At 47.6% G+C, this 23,022-nt stretch overlaps 1 protein-coding gene across 10 annotated transcripts in view; it reads left to right on the plus strand.

The window, feature by feature from the left end:
- The window catches only part of NEDD4L (NEDD4 like E3 ubiquitin protein ligase), a 371,893-nt gene that overhangs the window by 137,815 nt on the left and 211,056 nt on the right, over positions 1-23,022 (plus strand). Inside the window, exon 1 of one of the 10 annotated variants that reach the window (XM_069569086.1) lies at positions 8,502-8,700. The exons of 3 other annotated variants lie outside the window; for them this stretch is intronic. The gene's annotated coding sequence lies outside the window, so the exon portion shown is untranslated. Of the gene's footprint in view, positions 1-8,501; positions 8,701-17,164; positions 17,727-19,674; positions 19,909-23,022 lie in introns of those variants that run through there. 6 more of the 10 variants (XM_069569083.1, XM_069569078.1, XM_069569080.1 and 3 more) reach the window with 6 other exon arrangements.

A 23,022-nucleotide genomic window follows, 5' to 3' on the forward strand; every position in this document is an offset into this window, starting at 1 on the left:
TGTTTGTGCAGAGGGCTTCCTGAGCGGGGTTCACATCTTCAGGCCCGTCCTCTTCCCCTGCCCCTCTGCACATGAAGAGAATGCGAAAGTCACTGGGTCGGGTTCGACTCTTTGTGACCTCATGGGCTATACAGTCCACGAGGATTCTCCAGGGCAGAATACTGGAGTGGGTAGCCTTTCCCTTCTCCCAGGGATCTTCCCAACCCAGGGATGGAACCCAGGTCTCCTGCATTGCAGGCGGATGCGGATTCTTCACCAGCTGAGCCACCAGGGAAGCCCCATGAAGAGCGTGCTCCCTCTCAAAGAGACCACATTCCGCTGCTGGTGGGCCCTTCAGCCATCGCTCCCACAGTGGAGTAAGGTCCTGACTCCGGCGCCCTCTGTCTGCGCCCTCCATTTGGCCTCGGCTCCCTGCCCCCCAGAGCTGTGCTCAGATCCTTGCTTCTGGCGCCCCTGACTGCCACCATCTCCCCTCTTGCACAGCCATCTCCTTCACGACGATGCCCAGGGAGACCGCTTGCAGGCGGCTTTCCCCACCTCCGTGCCCACCTGGCCCAGGGGTGGGGCAGCGCGTCGTCCCCTCAGCCCGGTGCTGGGCGGTCACGCTGTGCGCATGCGCTTCCCACACATTTCGCCCCCCACCCCATGGTCAGTTTCCTTTTCTTGCTTCGGCCCTCCTTTCTTCAGTATATGCGCCAGTTTTCCTTACCTTCTCATCTCATAATTTCTTATTTTACTGGTCTGTATGTAATGACCCTCATTCTTTACAGTACTTAGGTTATACAGTTTAGTAACATAAAAAAAGCCTCTACCAGCACATACCACGTTACTTTTAGCTTCTTATGTTGAAGCTACCACAACTGCCTTTAGTTTGAAGGAGGGCCTCACCCTTAGCCCCTCTGACTTTGTAGAATTCGCGGGAGGAGAGGCATTGTGAAGCGTCCCTGACCGTGAAGGTTTCTGAATCCTGGGTATCTACACTCAGGTGTGTGGGGGAATTATAGCTCCCTCTGGTGGCCAGACCATCAGGTGCATTTTCGTTCTGGACTATTAAAATAATTTTCATATCTAGTAATCCTCGGGAGTTCATTTTAAATTTTAAAAATTCAAATCTTATTTGGCAGGTATTTGAATTATTCTCAATAGTGACATACAGAGGAATGAAGATTTTACTTTAAGCAGTCCATACTTTTTACGCAGTTGGTTTTAAAGTAGACAGTACCTAGCATTAAGCTTGATTTCCTTCATTTCCTTCCCTTTCTCTGCCAAGTAATTTCCTAGAGTTGTAGATCATCACAATACAAGGCCATGAACTATAAAGGAATAAATAAATATTGAGAAGAAATGAAATTTTTCAAATGAAGGTCCAGTATGGCCCAAAGACAAAATAAATTTAATGAATTTTCAGTTTCACATTTTTATGGATCAGACCTTTAAAATGCATTTTTCCTTATGAAAGGAATTTTCAGACTGACATTCTTAATATATAGAGATAGTAATATAAAGAGTTATGTATATCCATGCTCATGTGGGAGACAGGTGTGGATGGTTTGAAAAATATTTGTATTTGGCTTTGGAAATTAAAATATATAGTTTGCATATGCTTCTGTCTGAGGTTGTGGGAGTTTTTAGCACTATGGAGAAGTTAATGAAAGCAATCCATGACATGAAAAACAGACTTAGGAAAGACCAGAGGGTTTTAAAATTTTTCTCTTGTCATCTCTTCCCTGTAGGTAAGTTTTTAATGATGCATGTAGACAGCAGTGCTTTTCAGATTGATGACAGTGGCCTTCGAAGAACAGTAGCAGCAGCAATTAATTTTTTTTTTTTTTAATGAAAGCTTGGCTAATTTTCTCTCAGGTGTGCTTGGGGGTTTTTAAGATAACATTCTGTTGGTGGCTGGGAAGGGTGCTTCTTTGTGGGCAACCTACTTGAGTGGGCAGGTTACAGCCAAGGGCTTATTTCAACAGAATAGGGAGTGGCTCCGACAGCCCAGGAGAGAACAACACGGGCCGTCTCTCGACTCACTTTGCTTGTTCTCTTCTCCTTTCACGTTTTTTCATGTCTGTAAATACCGACGAGACACAATACCACGGGGAACGCCATAAAGGCTTTCGGTGGGACAAAAAAAATTGGGAGGCACTGGGGAGAAAGATCAGGGAGAAGATTGTGCGTCCGTCTGTAATGGCATTGTGTTCACTTTCTTCTCAGCTGAAGACATTCCAGTTTATTACGGCTGTCAGGGGGGCTCTCGTGAGCTAATGTTCTCAGCCCCAACAGGGCTGGGACGAGAGAGAAACACGAGGCCTACTGTGTGTTTTCTCTAGACACCCCTTCCCCTGACAAAGGCCTGCCTCCAAAGCCAAGAGGTGAGTCATCCACAGCAATAGCAAAGCTCTAAAACCGTCTCAGCTGAGAAGATGCTGCCTCAGTGGAACAGGACTTCTTCCGGTGCAGAGGTCTGGGAGATGGGGTGTGAGCTCCACGGACTGCAGACAGGCTCAGCTGTCCAGAGGGTGCTAACCCTTGTTGCAGGAGGTGTGTTTTGTCACCCTAGGTCGCAGCCTCACTCAGCTTCCCCTGCCTTTTGCCTCCCTCTGGCTTTATTTTATCCTCTTGAGCATTGTGGTCCATCTGAGGGCTTCTTTACAGAGAAGACTAAGCAGAGAGTTCCTCATAACAGTGAGGATGGCAGCGGAAATGTCGCCATGCCTGAGAGCCTTTAAGTCCTTTAAGCTGGGCTGAAAATTGGCTTCAAATAGTAAGAACAAACAGGTTTGAAAAAAAATTGGATAGAGGTGGCTCAATTCTGTTCCTTTTTTTCCCCCAAAAAAGAAACCCCACAGTGCTAATGGGCAGTGGATCATAAATGGTTTTCCAGTTTAATAATGAGGAAGGCAGACCAGTGGGGGACGGGGGGTTGTTCTTGTTTAATTTCAAATTTGCATATTTAAGTGATATAGAAATTGGTGCCTGTTAATTGTGGAAATCTCAGTAGACATGTAAGAGACAGGAAATAAAAGCCCCTCTCTGTCTCGCTCCCAAGCTTACTGAGATAGATCCTTTGAACATACCCCCACCCCCAGATCCGTGTGTGTGCACGAGAGAGATTGGGGGGGGGGGGGCATGAGAGTCACACCTTACAATCCTGGGAACTCCTCTCGATTCCCCAGTAGCTGTGGCCGTGTTTCTAGTTCGTCCCTCATAAGCATCTGTGTCTTAGCCTTTTCTGTGGCCAAGCAGTGTGTCTGAGAATGCTGCAGAGCCAGTGCGTGGAGTGGCAGGTCACCTTCTCCTCGGGTCCAGAGAAGCCTGGGCTTGGCTTAGAGATGGCCTTCTTGTTTGGTCAGAAGTAATGGCACAGGCCTTCACTCTTGTTGTAGCCAGACTTTTGTGTTTCGTATCTTGGTTTTTTTTTTCAGGTATGTGTTTGAGCCCCTACAATGTTCCATGCACCATGGAAGGCACTGGGCGGGAGGGGAACTTCGAGGCCCTGCCCACTCAGAGCTTAAATTCCACACCCCTTTCATCATCGAAGTCTTGGGCCAACTGCAGAGGAAACCACCTTGAAAGATGCCTGCCCCCCGCCCTCCCCCCCACCTTTGGGAGTCCTGGTTGGAGGACTCTTGCTCCTCAGAATCTGGTTGCCACTGGTTATAAACGATGCTCCAGGTGGAGATCACCTTTTGAGCATCCTTCATCCTCAGTGCGAACATTTGCCCATTCAGGTGCGCTCATGTTGGGACTAAGTGAATCCTTAGCTGGCAGTCTGGCGATGCCATCCTCCAGCGAGCTCTCTAGGTTGGATGAACCATCACCTGAGCCACAGCTGCTCAGCCCGCCTGGCCCCCTCCTGGCTGGGAGCTCTTGCTGGAGCGTCTCATCTAGCAGATTGAGTTGAGTATTGCCTGCAAAGCTCCTGACTGCATGCATAGGCTTCTTAGCTACAGCTGACTGTTTCTTGCCCTTGTGGGTATCACTTTAGCTTGCTTTTTTGTATGTGAATGACCGAAGTTTTAAGTTTGTGAAAACCCTTCTTAGCCTAAAAAAAAATTTTTTTTTAAAGAAATTTGCTTCCACCCTCTTCCTTTTTATAGTCTACTTTATTCGTTTCAGTTTCTGATGTCAGAGGAGTTCCATGTCCATTTATAAAGAAATGGACATTTAAAGAAAAAATCAGTTAAAGAGGAAGCAGCTACTGAAGGGAAGAAGGCTTGTGCCCTGCAGGCTTCGGGATTGACTGTGTCGGCAGCAGGGACTTTCATGGGAGGGTAGGTGTGCCTGGCTTTGGTGTCGCCGTCTCTGGGCACCTGCCCTGCTGTGGTGTTGTCTTTTGTGTGAGGAAGGTTCTGGGGTCAGGTGGGGTTTACCCTCTCACAGAGCTTCCTGACTCGTGATTTCCCGCCAGCACCCTCCTGGACGGTTTTGAGTGTGGAGGTGAGGTCTTCCTGGGGATGCTCCCTGGACCATCCCAGAGGCCTTGAGGGGGCACGTGGGACTGTGGCGCACAGTTTTCTAAAGGAGCTGGGTCAATGTTTAAAGATTCTCTCCATGATTAAGCATGGTGTCTTCCAGAAGGGTTTTTCAGAGTCTTGGTTTTTTGAGTCAAAGGCGTCCTTTTTCCAAGCCCCGCTCTCCCATCTCTGGCAACGGGAAACCACATCCTGTCAGCGACACTGATCAGTGATGCTAATTAGCGATGGTCCTTGGTTTCTAGGTACTCGCAGCTGGTGCTAGTGGTAAAGAACCTGCCTGCCAGTGCAGGAGATGCAAGAGACCTGGATTTGACCCCTGGGTCGAGAAGATCCCCTGGAGGAGAGCATGGCAACCCACTCCAGTCTTCTTACCCAGACAATCCCATGGACAGAGGAGCCTGGCGGGCTGCAGTCCATGGGGTCGCAAAGAGCTGGACACGACTGAGCACACACACCTTGGTCTCAAGGCACTTGTGCTGGAGGGCAGTGCGGAGTGCAGCTCAGTGGCTGCACACCTTCACCCGGTGCCAGGGGAGTGATGGGGAGGTCTATTGTGAAGGGACCCTGGGGTGAGGCTACTCGGGTCTGCGGTCTGAATATCACTCACTTCCCTGGGCTTTTCTAATCTGGAGCTTGGAGTCAGCAAGAGTTGTTGGGGCAAGATTTCAAAAGGAAAGATCCCTTTCCCATAACACACAGTTTAAACCTAGCAATATCCACAATTTTTTTTTTTTGATATCCACAAAGTTGTTTGTTTTCTTTTTTTAAAGAGGCTCAAGTTGGTCACCTTAGTGACAACAAACAGTGAGAGAAGTTATGAATGAGCAGGCCAAATCTGTCTGAAGAGTGTGTATGGCCGAGAAGATGCCAGAAAGTTTAAAAAAGACTGGGGATAATCCTGCCAGTTTCTAATAACAGAGAAAGAGCGCGTTTTGTTCATAGAAAATGATGGCCTGCAAATCAAGGAAACGACCTATCACCTAACTGGAGAGTGATCATCGGAGTTCAGGGAAGAGGGAATCCCAGTGACGACCAAACGCGTTGAGACAGCGGCCTGCACCTGCCGTGCGAGAAGGGGCAGTTCAAGCTCTAGCGTAAAACCTTTCTCAGCTCTCATGTTTTCAGAAAGGAAAAATTTTAATGGCAGTATGTTAATATGAGGGTGACGAAATGGCTCCCCTTTAATCTGTCACCGGAGGGCATTGAAGTGGGTGCAACCGCTAGCAAATGTTGATTAAAATGACAGGAGCCAGCCCTCCCAGTTCGGCTGTTTTATTCAAAAGATGAACTTCGTACCTGTGTGAAGTGAAGAGGTTACAAGAGTGCAATTCCCTTGTTGGTCTAATCAGAAAAGATTAGAAAGAACCAAGCGTGTCTGTTAAAAAACAGCTGAATCCGGGAACTTCCCCGGTGGTTCAGTGGCTAAGACTCCACCCTTCCGATGCAAGGGGCCCAGGTTCCAGCCCCTGGTCGGGGAAGTGCCATGTGTCATGGGGTGTGGCCATAACTAAATGCATTATTTTTTTTTTAAAGGTTAGTGTTTTGTTTTGTTTTTAAACAAAGCAAAAAAAAACCCAAAAAACCCAGCTGAACCCCGTGTTCTGACGTCAGCATCTGCTCTGCGGGCTCTCCTTTTCTCTGCTGGCTTTATTCTCAACCAGGTTTCTTTTCTCTCCTTAATGGCTGCTCTAGACTCCCATTCATGACAGAGGGTGGCTCTGGCAAAGTTTAGGACTTACCTTCTGTTGAGTCACTCCCCGACCTGTGAGCAGGGCAATGGGGGCATTCTTTAAAATGCCCTGTTGTGGAATAAATCACTCCTTTATATTAAGGAAAAAAGTCAACCCAATGACTCACCCCCCCCTCCTGTCTTCACTTCCTCTTCACGTTCCCAGGAAGGCTTTCTGTCCTTAGATGTCATTTATGGATGAAGCAACAGAGTCCAAGACCTGTATTTTAAAACATTGTGGTTTTATGCATTATAATTGGATCACCATGGTGATATCAACCTTAGGAGATAGAAACTAGTCTTTGCAGGTTCCAGTGGAGGAAAGCCCAGCATCAGAAAGGGTAAGCCACTCGCCTGAAGTCTCAGCAGGGAGGTGGCAGAGCCAGCTTGGCCTCCAGGTGGCGTAGGCTCTGTTCTCATCCACGTTGCCTGCGTAGCTCCTGGGGCACCTGGTCCAGCCCCCAGCCGGTCTGATCCATCTGGCTTGGGGTGAGATCTGGGCATTGGTGTTCACAGGCCCCAGGGGTTTGGAATGGGCCGGGAAGCCACCAGCAAAGGCTGAAGGTCCCTGACGGTCTTAACGTGGTGAAGGGCTCAGACCGCTGGTTCTCTCCTTTCCGGAAGAGAACTCTGGCTCACATGGTCAGGCCTGTCCTTATGTGAGAAAGTCATCTTTGAAGTAAGTAAGAGATGCTTGGAAAGATGTGAAGCGGCAGACAGTGGGCAGGACTGTTGTAGGCAGGAAGCGCTGGGCATATCGAGGGTTCCAGGAGAAAACTCGCTTTCCTATCTCTCCGGATGGTAGTCTTTGATGGTCAGCCTTTATCAGCTTCCCATGAGATGACTGCAGGCAGGCCAGGGGAACGCAGAGGAGCATTGTGATGACTTCACGTTTGTCCTCCTCGGGGCACTGCGTTTCTGCACTCATGCCTGGAGATGTTACTCGGCTGCATTGGCAGGTGTGGAGTGGAGCTGGGGGACAGGAACCCGAGAAGGAGGCGCAGCTTCTGGATGGGAAATTCGATGCACAGGGTGGGGACTGGGGAAGAAAGATTGTAAAGGGAAAAAAGTGTTTCCTTAGGGTGGTTGTCACCTGGGACACACGCACGCACACAGCACGAGAGCTGTGAGCTTTAGTTTTATTGGGGAACTCACTGAGGACGCCAGCCCGGGAGACAAGCTCTCGGACTGGTCTGAGCAACTGTTCTGGAGAGGTGAGGGTGGGTGGGGGCGCTATGCCTAAAGCTTCTCTTCTGCGTGCATGGGTGCTGAGTCACGTCTCAGAGACAAGAGTTTTGGGTGAAGTTAGAAGAGGATAGATTTATTACTTGCCAGGCTAAGGGAGACATAGCTGGTTCTTGCCTCAAAACTATGGATCCCAACTTGGAGAGGATAGTGAGAGGTTTCACAGTGATGGTTCAAAGAGGGTGTGATCAGCTTGAGGACATTCTTCTGATGGGTTGGTGTTGAGGTATGGAGGAGGCACCATCATCAGCCTTCATGCTCCAGCTGGTCTGGGGTCTACATGCTTGTGGGCAGCATACCGTGTTAATTGTTAACTTCTCCCACCTGGAGAGGTTTCACTATCTGCAGAATAGCTCAAAGATATTGTTGCGTGTATCCCTTAATGGGGAAACAGGACCTCGCCCCAAGGGTGCTCTTGACGGTTTCTCGTTGGTCTCCGATCTCCTCCCTTCCCTAATTAATAACCGTTTGGATCTGTCCGTTGGAACTTAGGGAAGGTCATGGAAACTGAATGATGACTTTCCCTGTAATCAAAGAAATGGGGGATGCAGAAAGGCTTTGTGCCCAGGAGCCCCACTGGACCCTGCTTGGTACTGGGGCGTTGTAATTTTGGTAAAGACTGCAAAGAGATCCAACCAGTCCATCCTAAAGGAAATCAACCCTCAGTACTCACTGGGAGGACTGATGCTGGGAACCCCATACTTTGGCCACCTGATATGAAGAGGCAGCTCACTGGAAAAGACCCTGAAGCTGAGAAAGATGGAGGGCAGGAGGAGAAAGGGGCGACAGAGGATAAGATGGTTGGATGGCATCACCGAATTGTTGGACATGAGTTCAGCAAACTCCAGGAGGTGGTGGACAGGGAAGGACAGGGAAGCCTGGTGTGCTGCAGTCCATGGGGTCGCAAAGAGCTGGACACAACTTAACGACTGAGTAGCAGCAACGTGCAACCAAACACACATCTCGGTAGGAGGCTCCTGCTAAGCCATGGAGAGCAGTGTCTCCATGAGTGATTTTAGTGCTTTTCTGGGCATGAGGAGATGGAAGACATTGGGTTAATAAAATTTTCTCCTGAAGGCCTGTTCTGTTTTTTCAGAGCACAGAGTGCCCCGTCCCTGATCTCCATCCTGAACCCCTGCCAGGGAGTGTGGAAGGCCCGGGACAGCACCAGCCAGTGACTCCATTCCTGTAGGGCCAGAGAGTGACAGTCTCTCAATTGTCCCTGTAAGCCCGGAAAGGAAGAACTGGAAGGTTAGGAAACTGCGCGATTGGGCTGTATGTTCGTTGAGCTCTCTTATGCCCAGATGTTGCGCTCGGTCCTTGCCATGAGTGATGTTCATAGAGGGTGTGTGAGCCCACATCTGACACGCGTCATTTTCGCCTTTCCTCAGACAGGGCTTCACTAAGCTACTGGGGAAGGAGAGATGTAAGGCAGAGCACATGTGTAGAACTTCAGAGCTGAGGGACACCCTAGAGCCGGGAGGTCTCACGCCTGGCCCTGCCTTAGGGGAGCCTCGGAAACACACTGGTGTCGGGACTCCCTTGTGAGATTCGTCCGTTTGTCCTGGAGTCACAGCTAGAGGCAGGGTGAGGCCTTGGGCCCCCCGAGCGTGGCACAGTCTGCTCCTGTGACGAGGGCCGGCCCCGGGGCTCTCTCCAGGATCGTGTCCCTCAAGCCCCTCAGTCTCTGCTCTTGACTTTCCCAAGAGCATCCCACTCCTGGGAATGGATGGAAGTTGCGTAAATGCACACTTCCGTGCACGTGCCAACTTACTTCAGTAGTATCCAACTCTTGGCGACCCCATAGACTGTGGCCCACCAGGCTTCTCTGTCCATGGGATTCTCCAGCCAAGAACACTGGAGTGGGTTGCCATTTCCTCCACCGGGGGATCTTCCTGACGCAGGGATCGAACCCCTATCTCCTGGGATTCCTGCATTGCAGGCAGATTCTTTACCACTGAGCCACTGGGAAAGCCCTGAACACACAGGCACACCTAAGGAGAAGCTGGTCTCTCTGCACAAGTGATCAGGATGTATAGTCTGGCGAGCAGGTTCATTCATGCATTGTCTTTCTAATGAAAATGGTTGCACAGCTTAATGTTCTTCCAGTCGGTATGTGTGGCGGGAAAGAAGTGGGCAGCTGGTTCTTTCTCTGCACTGCTCTCCTGCATCAGTCAGGGAGCCCTGACCTTCTCTCCCCGGCCCCTTTGTTATGCAGCAGGGCTGAGAAAGAAAGACTTATCTTTCAGCCATCCAGGGCGCCAGGCAGAGGCCAGGAAGCCAGACTGGGGCTTTGTACTCCCCCACCAGCTCTGAGACTCTTTGTCTTCATCTGGTATTTACTCAACACCTGTCACCTCCTGGGAATCTTTAAAATTGTTCTGGAAAGAAACCATTCTGCCTCAAGTGTCTATTTTTAGACTGTGTATAAAGCCCACATTGGATTTCTGCTGCTGTCTCTCTATTTGGTGTTTGAAAGGCAATGGGATCTTTTGTCTTTAAAAGTTCAGCACCTCTGACTGCTTTCCCACCTGAACCCCAAACCCCTGGGATGCTCTGGGGTTTAGCTCTTCTTCCCTCATTCTGACCAGAACTGAAACCACAGGCGATGACCTTTACATCAGAGCAGATGAAATAATACACGTGGGGGAGTGGAGGGAAGGAAGCTATTTCAGTACATTGAGCCTGGAGTTCGAGTGAGTGTGAATCCGGCTGTCTGGATCTGCTCTGGGCATATTTATCCTGTTCAGCGAGACTGCTTTGAGCTTTGGACTCTGCAGAAGCTGTCCAAGTTCAGGACAGGTCTTTCTGACAGTTCCTAGCTGAAGGAGTTAGCAGTGTGGATAAAGAATGTCACCTGCCATATCCGTAAACAAAGAACCATGTGCCCATCAAGCCATCGGCCACTGCATCCCCCCTCCGCTGTGCACCCTGAAGGCGAGAAAAGCAGGACAGTGGCCCTAAGAGTTAAGCGTTAGTTGCTCAGTCCTGTCCAACTCTGAGACCCCCATGGACTGGAGCCCACCAGCCTCCTCCATCCATGGCGGACGATACTGGAGTGGGCTGCCATTCCCTCCTCCTGACCCAGGGCAGATGGTTTACTGCCTGAACCACCAGGGAAGCCGGTGCTTAGGGAAGCACTGAACTCATTGGCTTGATGAGCAGCAATCTTTGTGATGCTGACTGCCTGGTTTCAGTTGCAGACTTCTGTATATCCTGGCCCCTCCCTTCCTTCTTACAGTAGTCTCCTAGAGCTAGCTGAGAGGCTGCCTTGTGGGCTTAGAGTCTTCCCAATGAAACCTAGTTCCCAACTTTCAGGCTGTGCCTTGTTTTTTAGTGGACAGCAGCTATCAAGTTCAGTGGTGAACTGCAACAAAACAGGATCAAGGTGTTGAGGTGGGATTTTGACCACATCCTGGTTAGCGAGGGGTGATTTGCTCTTCGGCCAGGGGTTTTGGCTTTTTCTGTTGACATGAAAGTCGCTGTGTGGCCTGCAAGGCAGTGGGAATTCAGAGTGAAGCCTGCAACCCACGGGCGGTGGTGGGGGGCGGTTTTATATCTTCTCCTCTTTGCCTTTTCTTCCGTTTTGTACCTTTTTCCTGTCCTTGTCTTCTTCCTCCCTGTCTCCATAGGGAGAGAATTCAGTGTATTCTGTTTCTTTTTTGTTGTTGTAAACATTTTTTTTTTCTTTTTGGCTATGCCAGTTGGCATGTGGAATCTTAGTTCCCTGACCAGGGATCGAACCCATACCCCTTGCATTGGAAGCGGACAGTCTTGCATTGGACCACCAGGGAAGTGTCCCTGTTTTGTATTTATTGAAAAAAATTGTATGATTCACATTACTGAATTTAAAGTAAGGAAATTTAATATTTTCTATGGCATTCTCTCCAAAAAGATAAAAACCAATAAAACCAAACTCAGTGTTCCTTTAGGCAACACTTTTTTAATATATATGTATAGAAAAGACTAGAAAGAGTGCATAACAGAATCCCAACATCATATCAAGGTGGTAAGACTCTCAGTTATTTTTGCTTTTTTTGCTTTCTAAATTTTCTTCTATAAATATATTATTGTTATCAAACACAGAGAAAGAAAGACAGGCCTGATGATTAGCTAACATACTTGAATTCTAAGAGAATACTGAAGAAAGTCTTATATCCTTCTATTTCAAAGGATGTGTGTGTGTATATATATACCTCCTTATATATCCAGGGGTTGAGTTTTAAGGATGAAGCATTGTTTACCATGAAGAAAGAGTTAAAGCAACCTCAGTTCAGTTCAGTCGCTCAGTTGTGTCTGACTCTTTCGACCCCATGAATCGCAGCACGCCAGGCCTCCCTGTCCATCACCAACTCCCGGAGCCCACCCAGACTCAGGTCCATTGAGCCAGTGATGCCATCCAGCCATCTCATCCTCTGTCGTCCCCTTCTCCTGCTGCCCCCAATCCCTCCCAGCATCAGAGTCTTTTCCAATGAGTCAACTCTTCACATGAGGTGGCCAAAGTATTGGAGTTTCAGCTTTAGCATCAGTCCTTCCAAAGAACACCCAGGACTGATCTCCTTTAGAATGGATTGGTTGGATCTCCTTGCTGTCCAAGGGACTCTCAAGAACTGGACATGGAACAACAGACTCCAGGTTCCAAAAAGGAAAAGGAGTATGTCAAGGCTGTATATTGTCACCCTGCTTATTTAACTTCTATGCAGAGTACATCATGAGAAACGCTGTGCTGGAAGAAGCAGAAGCTGGAATCAAGATTGCCAGGAGAAATATCAATAATCTCAGATATGCAGATGACACCACCCTTATGGCAGAAAGTGAAGAGGAACTAATAAAAAGCCTCTTGATGAAAGTGAAAGAGGAGAGTGAAAAAGTTGGCTTAAAGCTCAACATTCAGAAAACGAAGATCATGGCATCTGGTCCCATCACTTCATGGGAAATAGATGGGGAAACAGTGGAAACAGTGTCAGACTTTCTTTTTTTGGGCTCCAAAATCACTGCAGATGGTGACTGCAGCCATGAAATTAAAAGATGCTTACTCCTTGGAAGGAAAGTTATGACCAACCTAGACAGCATATTCAAAAGCAGAGACATTACTTTGCCAACAAAGGTTCGTCTAGTCAAGGCTATGGTTTTTCCTGTGGTCATGTATGGATGTGAGAGTTGGACTGTGAAGAAAGCTGAGCCCTGAAGAATTGATGCTTTTGAACTGTGGTGTTGGAGAAGACTCTTAAAGTAACCTAAATTAGTTTAATTATGGTATATATCGAATAGTATGAAGCCATAAAAAGTGATGTTTCTGGTAAATATTTAGTGATAGGAAAACACTAAGTGAAAAGGTAAGTTACAGATCATTTATATAATTTGATTCTGTTTCTTTTGTAAGAAATCTACACATATGTAGAAATATAGAAGACAATCTAAGATAAAAATCTGTAATTAATGTTCACAGGACAAGATTCCTGGGTCTTTACTGTCTTCCTTTGCTTGTGTGTATGTGTAATTTTTCTGTTTAAAAGAAAAATCAACTTTGCTATTGTAGGGATTGAAAAGGTTTATTTCAGTTTTAGAAAATTGCATCTGAGTGAGAACCTATTATGTAAACTTGTAGTTGACCTTTTCCCCCTATAGTTAAACCCATCTTGTACCTTCAAGAGAATTAAAACAGTGAGTTTATATTATTATCAAGTAGATTTCTGACGACTGGATTATTGACAATTATAATGGCTGAGATTTTTCATTGCCCTTGGGATCAGTGAATAGTGTTTTTTTCTGGTGTATTTGGGTTTTTCTAGGAGAGGCAACATTGCTGCTTCTCACACTTTCCTGAGGTTAGAAGCCTCATTTTTCTAATGGGAAGGTAAATAATGAAGCTTTTCCAGAATGATGTTACAAGTGACACTCTGAGCCCGTGGGCCTGTCGATGGTGCCTGTGATTTCAAAATTCAAACGCTGTTTCTGTGTGTAGTGAGGTTTTGCAGCTAAGTTCTCTGGGCCAAGGCTGTCTCCAAGAAGGCTGGCTCCAAGATAATTGGTAAATTTCTAAAGAAGACATTGGCCTTGCTGTGCAGCAGCTTAAAATTTTGCTGGTGCAATAAGCTCATTACAAAGCAATTACATTAGGCTAGAAGTCAGTGCATAAACCAGTGGTAAATGGTATGCACAGGTGACTTTTTTATTTCAGAAAAATAAGTCCTGAAAAGGCAGTGAGAGGTGGTCTCCGACAGGCCCTTCTACCCCAGAAACCCCAGGGCCAGCATGGTACTCAGCACAGGGCTCGAGCTTAAAACACAGTTGCTGAATAAGCTGCTGACTGGGCTTTTCCAGCCTTCGCTCCTACGTACACAAACCTGGGATCAGGTCACTCATTGCAAGATGAGAAGCTGTACCTTACAGATAGGCATTTCAAGAGGAGGATTAAGTGAACGGTCCAGGATCACAGATGATTTCCGAGTCTCAACACCGCTGACTGCGAGCCAGGTGCACCATTGATTGGGTACCAAGAGGAGACAGTGGCAGGCACGGCCCTTGATGACTTTCCTGTGAGAGGCTTGCTGATTTGGGAAAGGTTAAGATACTCAGCTACCTTCCGTCAAGTGGAGACGGTCCTCAGTGGCTTCACTCGGACTGGTTTTGGGTCTCCTGACTCATGGCTTTTCCAGTTTAATTGAGTGATTTCTAGCAGTCCTTTGCACCCCACTCCAGTACTCTTGCCTGGAAAATCCCATGGACAGAGGAGCCTGGTGGGCTGCAGTCTATGGGCTCGCGAAGAGTCGGACACGACTGAGCGACTTCACTTTGACTTTTCACTTTCATGCATTGGAGAAGGAAATGGCAACCCACTCCAGTGTTCTTGCCTGGAGAATCCCAGGGACGGAGGAGCCTGGTGGGCTGCCATCTATGGGGTCGCAGAGTCGGACACGACTGAAGCGACTTAGCAGCAGCAGCAGCAGCAGTCCTTTGACAGCTGACCGCCCACTGTACTGTCTTTTTGCTAGGCCACCTTGAAGAGCTTTGAAGTGTCCACTGGGTCATTTGGCCCCTGCCCAGCCCAGCACAAACTTCAGTGCTTATGCTGGGTTGCTTCGCATGGATGTAGCCCGCAGGTGCTTATAGCTGACTTTCCCTGGAGTTCCGCCAGCGTCTCTTCATGCTGAAAGGTGCTGTGCTGGGAGCCAGGGGAACACAGACCTGGGCCTGCGGGAACTTATCATCAGTTACTAATTTGAGCGCAGCCTGGCCCTTGAACATGGCCCTTGGATTTCTAGATTGGAACAACAGGCAGGGGTGGAGCGGGGGAGATCCCTTAGTGTATAGAGAGTTGTGTTTCAGCCTGCTGGCCTAGTTTCTGGTGGTTTCAAAGAAGCTTTAACAAGTCAGATATTCTTGTGTTCTGGCACGACACAGCAGCCTGTGTGACCGTGGTCAGCTTGAGTTGGTTGCAGAGGTTTTTAAAGTAAAAGAGGTTTTTAAAGTCCAAGGAGAGAGCAAGGCCGGTATATGTGGGTTGGGGGAGGACCTGTGTGGCCTGTATTTTTTTTTGACTCAAGCTATTTTATATATGAGCCACTTCTAAAAATGTATACATCTGATAGAAAGACAGGACTGGGAGAGAGGTCCAAGGGGGAGGGCTTATAGGCATACATTGAGCAGATTGACGTTGTTGTACAGTGAAACCAACACAAACGTTGTAAACCAGTTATACTCCAATTTAAAGAAAAAGAAAAATGAGATCCCCAAAATTTTTAAAGGACCAAACTCATTAAAAATACAATTTTTTTTGACTAACGTAAAATTAAGCTAGAAACAAATGGGACAAATAGTCAAATCAATTACAAGGAGGTAAATTTTCATGCAATAAAATGCACTTATTTTAAGAGTTAAAAAAAGAAAACCTCTTTGAAAAATAAAATGTACCTCTTGAATGAATCTAATTCTAATGAGTAAAACTGAACTAAATTGCAATCAGATAATTTTATAGTTGTTGCAAATAATACCTTAGGGCAACCCAGGTGGAAAAGGCAGGGCGTTTTAAGTAGCATAAAGTCCTGAGAATTCTTCTGTTCTCCTGTGAGTCAAAGAGGCATCTTCTCTTCTGTTCGAAGCAGATGCTGCTAGTACCTGGAGAGAACTTTGCCAGCTAAGGCACAGCTGGTCACCCAGGCCTTTTCATACAACCCCTGTGTGTTGTCTTCCCCCTCAGTTCTTGCTTAGAAATCGCTAGCAGCATTTTAGAGTGTATTCCAGTGACACCACTAAACTATTTTCTCGTTTCTTCTTTCTCCGTGGCCCTCAGCTTCCTCCAGCAAATTTCTTCCCAAGGTTGGTTTCTGCTCTTGGGGACCTGCTGGACTTAGATGTATTTAGCCAAGACTGATGAAGGTTTTGGAGGAGGGAAGTAGTTAAGAGTGATTTCTGGAAGTGCCACCTGCTTGGTAGCCCTTTGTGACTGGATTTCCAGCACATTCTCTCCTCTGGGATCCCACCCACGGCTGGCTGGCTGACTGGTCAGGGCTGTCTCTTCTTTGAAACATCCTGGATCTTCAGCTGGCCTCTTCCTTCGGTTGCAGAAGTCCTGCCTCCTAACTTTTTCATCAGGATTGGCTCTTGCCGCTGTTAGGTTTTGGGGGGCCACCCTGGCTCTTTGCTTCTTTTTTTTCCTGTCGGTCTCGGGAATTTCATTCTTGGTAACTTAATCACTGGGTGTTGGATGCGGGAATGAGGTGGTAGCAAGTGAGGGAGGTTGGGAGGATGAATTGGGTTGGGGAGAGCCAAGGTTGTCCTGAAGCCATCAAAGCAGCAGGGATTCAGATGTCCTGCCTCCTGGAGACTGGACCGGGGGTGGTACAGGGCTCACAACTGCAGTGTGCACAAGCCACCACCAGATGGCGATGGCACCTTCTTGGCCCAGCAGAGCTCTGCTTGCCCCCACTCCCGCCAGGGTCTCTGAAAGCATATCCTTGAACAGGGTACTCAAACTATTGTCTTCTGCTCAGATTAAAGAGTGGTCTTACAAGGAACCTGTGAGTCCCATTTTGAGAAATAACTGCCTTTTAAAGGGGAACATTAAAGGAAAAAGACCTTCTGGCTCAATTAAGAGCCTCTTCTTTTCCTGAATACTCCTTGCTCTCAAACATGGGTGTGCTCTTGAATTGGGAAGTTAGAGGGAATTAGGGGCAGAAACCTGCTGTAACTTGGGCTGCAACGTGGTGTCCCTGGCAAGAATGGGGCTGAAAGGCCATGTGCTCTTTGACCATTGTGTGCAAAAACAATTTTTAATTGGATTCCTGGAGCCCACCCCCCAACCCCGGGAAACTTACTGGAGACGTTGGTTTCAACTAGGAGAGGACGATCCTTTGCTGTTGGACGCGGAGCCAGATTTTAGCCGAGGGAGCTGGCAGGGCGGCTGTGGCTGACTTTGGCGTTACTTTTAGGTCTTCTGTTGCTGAAGGTTGTCTGTCTCTCCACCTGGGATGCCTCATAACAGTCCCTGAAGGAGGTTTCAAGGCTCCATTTCCATAGATGAGGAAGTGGGAGGCACTTTGACCAAGAACTTTGCCTGATGACCCCCAGCTGTTTAAGGTGGTGGAGATGGAATCCAAAATTAATGTTGTCTGGAAATACATGCTCATTCCGAGTATGTAATGACAATTGAGCAATCGCTTAAACAGCAGTATCTAGAGGGCTTTCTTTCCTGGAACACCCTTCCTCTCAAAGCATCTAGAGGGGGAAAATAGCATTCATTTTCCAAACAAGACATTCTGCGTGCCTAAAGGCTCCAGAGTCACCTGGGGAGGGGTGGGGGGCAGGTATGCACCCTTCTTTCTGTGAGTTGGCTGTTAACTTCCCTGCTTTGCTGGGTCGGGGGGTGGGGGTATGTTGTAAGACGTGGTAGTCTCTGCCCTCTCCGAAGGAAGAGCCGTTTCCTTCTTCCCCACATCAGAATCTGCTCCAAATCTGAGCGAGGCAGGCTTCGGGAGCCGCTCCCAGCCCAGAGAGGCTGCAGCTGGGCCCCCCCGCCCCCCGATCTGCCTGCTGGGGTGTCGGGGGCGGGGGCGGCTCCCGCGGGGCCCCACCTGGGCGGCGGCGGCGCCACGCCCTCCCCGGCCCCTCCCTCGGACGTGGCACGTCCTGCTCCAGGCTGCTGATCACCTGTCGGGGACACCGGGCAGAGCCGGGGATTTCTGCTCGCTGCCGCCGTTGTTAAGGGAAACCGACAGCTTCTGCATCTCCACCAGCCTTGCTCTATCCCCTTTAATGTGAGGTCTGCCTGGCATCCGGTAAGTGCCACAAAGGATTCTGTTTTCCTTGGTTAACATTAACATCAGGAAAGTGTTGTCTTATGATAGATCCTTCAGCTTTAATCTGAATGTGCCAGGATTGGGGACTTGTTTGATCCTTCTTTCCTCTTGTCTCTTTCTCTCCTTCTCCTCCCTTCCCTCTCTTTCCTTCCTCTTTCTTTCTGTTCCTTTTTCTTTCTCTTTTTCCTCTCCCCCCACCTCTTTCATGTTCATGTTCATAACATGTTTTTTTTTTTTCATGCTTCAGTAATCAAAACATAGACAGTGAAAAATTGCATTTCCCCCGTCTCACCTTGTTGGAAACCTCTGTGCACTGAAAAATTATAATACAGCTGCCGCTCCGGTGCCTCCCTCCCTCAGCAGCCCCTTTGTGAATAAATTACTGCATTTGTCATCCCTGTGTGCCTGAAATGTCGAAAACAGACACAGTGGAAGGGATCTGTCATGCAGAGTTTGGAAATTTGGTACAAAACCCCAGGGGAAATGAGGACAGATCTTCTATTAAATTTTTTTTTAACCTCATTGTGCATGAAGTTCAGTTTAAATCAAAGCTGATGCTACTAGCAAGGTCGTGGTGGGACAGGTGTCCACCTCTTTATTGTTTCAGATTTACCTCCTGAGATATAAATGTCTTCCCAGTTTGTTTTATAACCTTTGCAGGAAGTGCTGGAGGATGAGTCACATGACTCCTAACTTTAGTTTTTCACTTGTGTTGAGAGATTACACGGTTTTGCTCTTATATGGATATATAATCACTTACGAACTTTTGAAAATTGTAAATGAGGTGCTGGATGATTAGATCATTGTTCGTTGTCTTCTCCCCACGTTGCTCAGCCTCCAGACATAGAAACTTGTATTCCCTTTGAGAGAGAAGAAAGCCGGCACTTACATTTTCTAGACTGTTCGAGCTCTCCCGTGACACCTCGTTACAAACCCAGAAATTAATCTCCGAGAACACATTGTCTTCCCAGGTGAGGTTAATCTCACTAGCAGGAATTAATGTGGTTTGCCATTTTGACACTTTAGTCACAAATAATGGCTCTGTGGCAAATATAGAATGGAGTTGGGTGATCCCGGGATGGAGAACTAGGGCAGTGCTTGCTCTTTGGGGGCGAGTCCGTCCATAAACGCCGAGAAACTCAGGCTGCCCGAGACAAAGGGTGAGAGGGGGGCTGGCCCTGATTTTTATGAGTCCTGAAGGGAAGAAGCTGGAGTGCGTGCAGCCGCTTGAGGCATGTCAGAAAGAACACTTGTCAGGAATCTTTACAACCCTGGCTCCCTGTTAGGCGAGAACTCGAACTTCTGACCCTGTGGGCTTGATGGCGACCTCTTGTCCCTGAGAGCCGAGTGGTGTTGGGTCCCCGGAGGTGGGAGAAACAGCACCGCAGCAGATCTGATGAAGACGGACCTGCCACCCTCTTGGTGTGGGACTTGCAACTGTAGAGTCGAAACAGTCACCTTTAAAGGAGACATTTCCTCGGAGAAAACGAGAAATCGCAGACACAGGACCCCCCAACCCCCAGATTTTACCTGTTTATACTTCCTTCCTGCCCTCTCCCTTGCATGCTAAGGGACAGTTACACCTCCTAAGGGAGAGGGAAGGACAGGAAATAAACCCTAGAGACTTAGCAGCAGCCCTGGGTGAACAGCAGCGGTGGAAGGCAGGCCGGACCTGCCCCTTTCCCTCCCAGGACGCCCCTGTGTGGGCGCCCTGGGGCCACTGCGGTGCCCTTCTCCCGAAATGACCCAAACCGAGTGTTTGGCAACAAAAGGCTGCAGCTTTATCTAAATGCGTTTTAGCAGCTTGTGAGCTCTCATCCCTGGGCGCCTGGTTAATGATCTTTGATGTAAGTGATTCTGTGCCGTGATTAGCATCTAGCTTGGTGAGTGCCCCACGGGCTGACCTCTGTGGTTCTCTCTGCCTGCTGTCTGCCCACCTGTAGGAGCTGGGCACGGCTGGTTTTCTCTTGAAGTGCGTGCTTTCCCTTGGGCGGGGGGAGGTGGTGGAGGGGTTGGCAGAGCCAGAAGAGGTGGAACCAAAGATATTCATCGGCAGAGCGGCCTGTGTGATGGAGCACTCCTGGGTGGCTTTGAGGCCCTGAGATCTGGGGCTGACCTGGTAAGCCCTTCCTCTGAGCCTGCTTTGGGGACCTCTGTCCAGGTGAGGGTAATGTTGGGTGATGGGCATCTCCTAGCCGCAGGTGTTGACTGCCTGGGTCTCTTTCAAGTCACCTTGGCAACCATCTGTGCTTCCCAGCTTCTTTCTGCTAAGACACCTGTTGGCATGCTTCCATGAAGGAAAGAGGCATTTGGGTGGAGTTTACAGGGTGGATAAAGTTAGCCCGTTTCTTCTGACCTAAGTAGGTTGTGGAGATGAATTCTACACGGTCACACTGACAGCTAAAATGAGCTAAAATGGTTGAACTCAGCTTTCAACTTTTCCTCACAAAAAGGAGAAATGACCTTTATAATGATAAGCAGCAACATTTAAAACCAGGTTTTGCAAATCCAGTGGCAGCAACCCACAGTCTCTCAGGTTTCCCCTAAGAACTTACTCATCCTGTTTTGCTGTTGTTTATAAAATAGTCCTCTCCACCCCACCCCTAGATTAAGCAGTGACATATCAAGAAACCTCAACACTTTCGCTGAAAGCATTTGTAAGAGAAGCGCCTCCTCCCATGTGATCTCCCCCGGCGTCATTGTCTTCTGGGGAATGGGGTCTGTTTTAATAGCTGGTGGCAGAATGACCCCTGGGCAGCACGCCCTGCGGTCCTCAGAGGCGACATGTGGGTGGGTTGGGTAGCACCCAGTGGTCATGAGCTATCCATCTTGGCCTCTTTCCCAGACCAGCTTCTGCCTTGTGCTAGTGTGGTTTGGCTGCGGGCTGTAGAGTCTGATGTTTGCTGTGGAGTCCTGGGATGGAGAGGGTGAAGGCTGGCTTCTGACCTTTGTTTCTAGGAAATTATCACGCCTATATATTTTTAATTTTTATGTTATATTTTTACTGTCTATTATATATTAAAAGTACTAACGTGTAACAGTTGAGGGGGAAAACATGATTTTGCTTCTTTGGGCACCCACAGTGATGATACTTTCTGAGACAAATACTCGTCTGTAGGGTCTAATAAAATATTTTTTTAAGAAGTCATGTAATCCGTGTTGAGATCATGCATTGCTATTGGGATCATATTATATTTATTTACATACATCATGAATCGCTCCAAGGGCTTCTCAGCCATGATTGATTTAGCCTCCTCTCCACCCCGGGGACATTTAGCAACGTTTGGGGACATATTTGATTGTCCTTCAGTGGGCACAGGCCAGCGGTGCTGCTCAACTTTTTGCAGTGAACAGGACAGCCCTCCAGCACAAAGAAATGTGCCCCCAGCCAGCCACAGTAGTGCCAAAGCTGCCAGACCTTGCTTTAAGGAATGTGCAGAATTAGAAATGCCATGGAAAATCTGAACGCTCTGAGTTTATCTATCCATAAAGAGTAAAAGTTGGATTTTTGCAGAAGTGTTCCATTGGGCCAGGTTGAGTTACTTATAACAAGTTAGTGGAGCATGTGAGTTATATAAGACAGCGGCCATACAAAGCATTTCTTTGCAGTTCACATTAGTGGCCGAGTGCCTTATTATAACATTATTTAGTAGTTATAAACCTGAACAGAGGATTCGCCTCTGTGGTCAGGCAGGAAAAGCACTGTCCATTTGTGGAGGAAATCGTTCCCCGACCACTGGTGGGGAGAAGGGTCCTAGCGGTCGTGTTGTCTGAGTCCCTCTGTGGCTGGGGACAGAACAGGGGTGTCTCCGCCGTCAGCCTCGCTGCAGAGACTGTAATCAGAGAGGACTGTGGAATTTTAGATACAGAAGGAGACCTTAAGAGCCAGTTTAGCCTAACGCTTTCTCTTTCAAGATAAACTCTGGCCCAGAAAAATGAGCTTCCCTTCTCTGATCATTCTCATGGGGTTCCTCCCTCAATTTAGTTCTTGGGGAACTTTCTACCCTTTTATTGAATTTGCTTTCCGTGAGTCATGTGTTCATTTTCGACACCTTTTGTCGTCACTCTGTCTTGCTCTTTGAAAACTTCGAGGTTAATAACTTTTTATGTGTTGACTTCTTGACGCCTTAATTAGACGAAACTAAGCCTGGAATGGGACAGTGGCTCACACACCCAGACAGGTGTTCTGTGAGCTTCAGCCCCAGAGAGGCTATTTGTTGACCTAATTTAAATGATGCTCAGCTTAGCATGAGTGTACCACTTCTGGTACCTAGAACTGACTTCCAGGTTGGTGTTTTTCATGCACCAACTCAGTCTTCATACATGGAAGTTCATTATATACTTGATAAATGTAGGTTCTCATAAGACGGTGTTTGGTGGTGGTGAGTTGAGTTGCTGGGTCATGTCCGACTCTTGTGACCCCGTGGGCTGTAGCCTGCCTGGCTCCTCTGTCCACAGGTTTTCCCAGGCAAGAGTACTGGAATGGGTTACCATTTCCTTCTCCAGTGGATCTTTCTGACCCAAGGATGGAACCCCCGACTCCTGCATTGCAGGGGGATTCTTTATGGCTTAGCCACCAGGGAAGCCCTGAGATGTTACTGTAGCTATTGATCAGGGTTGGTCTTTTGAAGAGCTGAGTCTTGGTGGTGATTTCACAGATTTTGCATTTTTTCTTGGGTTTCACGTGCCTTGAGAAACATCATTTTAGTCTTTTATGCTTGTACTTATTATATTTGCTTAAATAGCCTTCCTGTGGTTGAATTTAAAATCCAGAGAAAACAAAGATTGCTTATTGGAACAGGAAAAGACAGTAGGAAAAAAAAAAGGATATAATGTAATAAAGTATAGACTTTACTTAATGATGATATATTAACCTTGATTCATTAATTATAACAAATGTACCAGGCTAATGTAACTTGTTAATGATAGGAGAAGCCAGATACAGAATACATGGTAACTCTGTGTACTATTTTTGCAATAATTCTCCAAGTCTGTTCTAAGGTTAAACCTTTATCTTTAAAGACTTGCTGTCATTTTGTTAAAGGATATAGTAGTAAGGGTTGTTGTTCTGTTTCTCTTTGGGGTAGGCTGCTGCTACAAAGTTGAATTCCTCGTTTGCCTCTTAGCTTTTTTCTTAGGATAGTCAGACGTACACCCCAATCGGTAGGAACAATTTTTCAAGCCGTATCAGGTGATTTTAATTTGCCTGCTATTGCAATGACTCGGTGATAATATTGAAAAGACTAGACAGAATTTTCAGGTTAAAAAGTTACAC

This window comes from Ovis canadensis, chromosome 23 (assembly GCF_042477335.2).
Source record: "Ovis canadensis isolate MfBH-ARS-UI-01 breed Bighorn chromosome 23, ARS-UI_OviCan_v2, whole genome shotgun sequence".
In the NCBI taxonomy this organism is placed as follows: domain Eukaryota; kingdom Metazoa; phylum Chordata; class Mammalia; order Artiodactyla; family Bovidae; genus Ovis; species Ovis canadensis.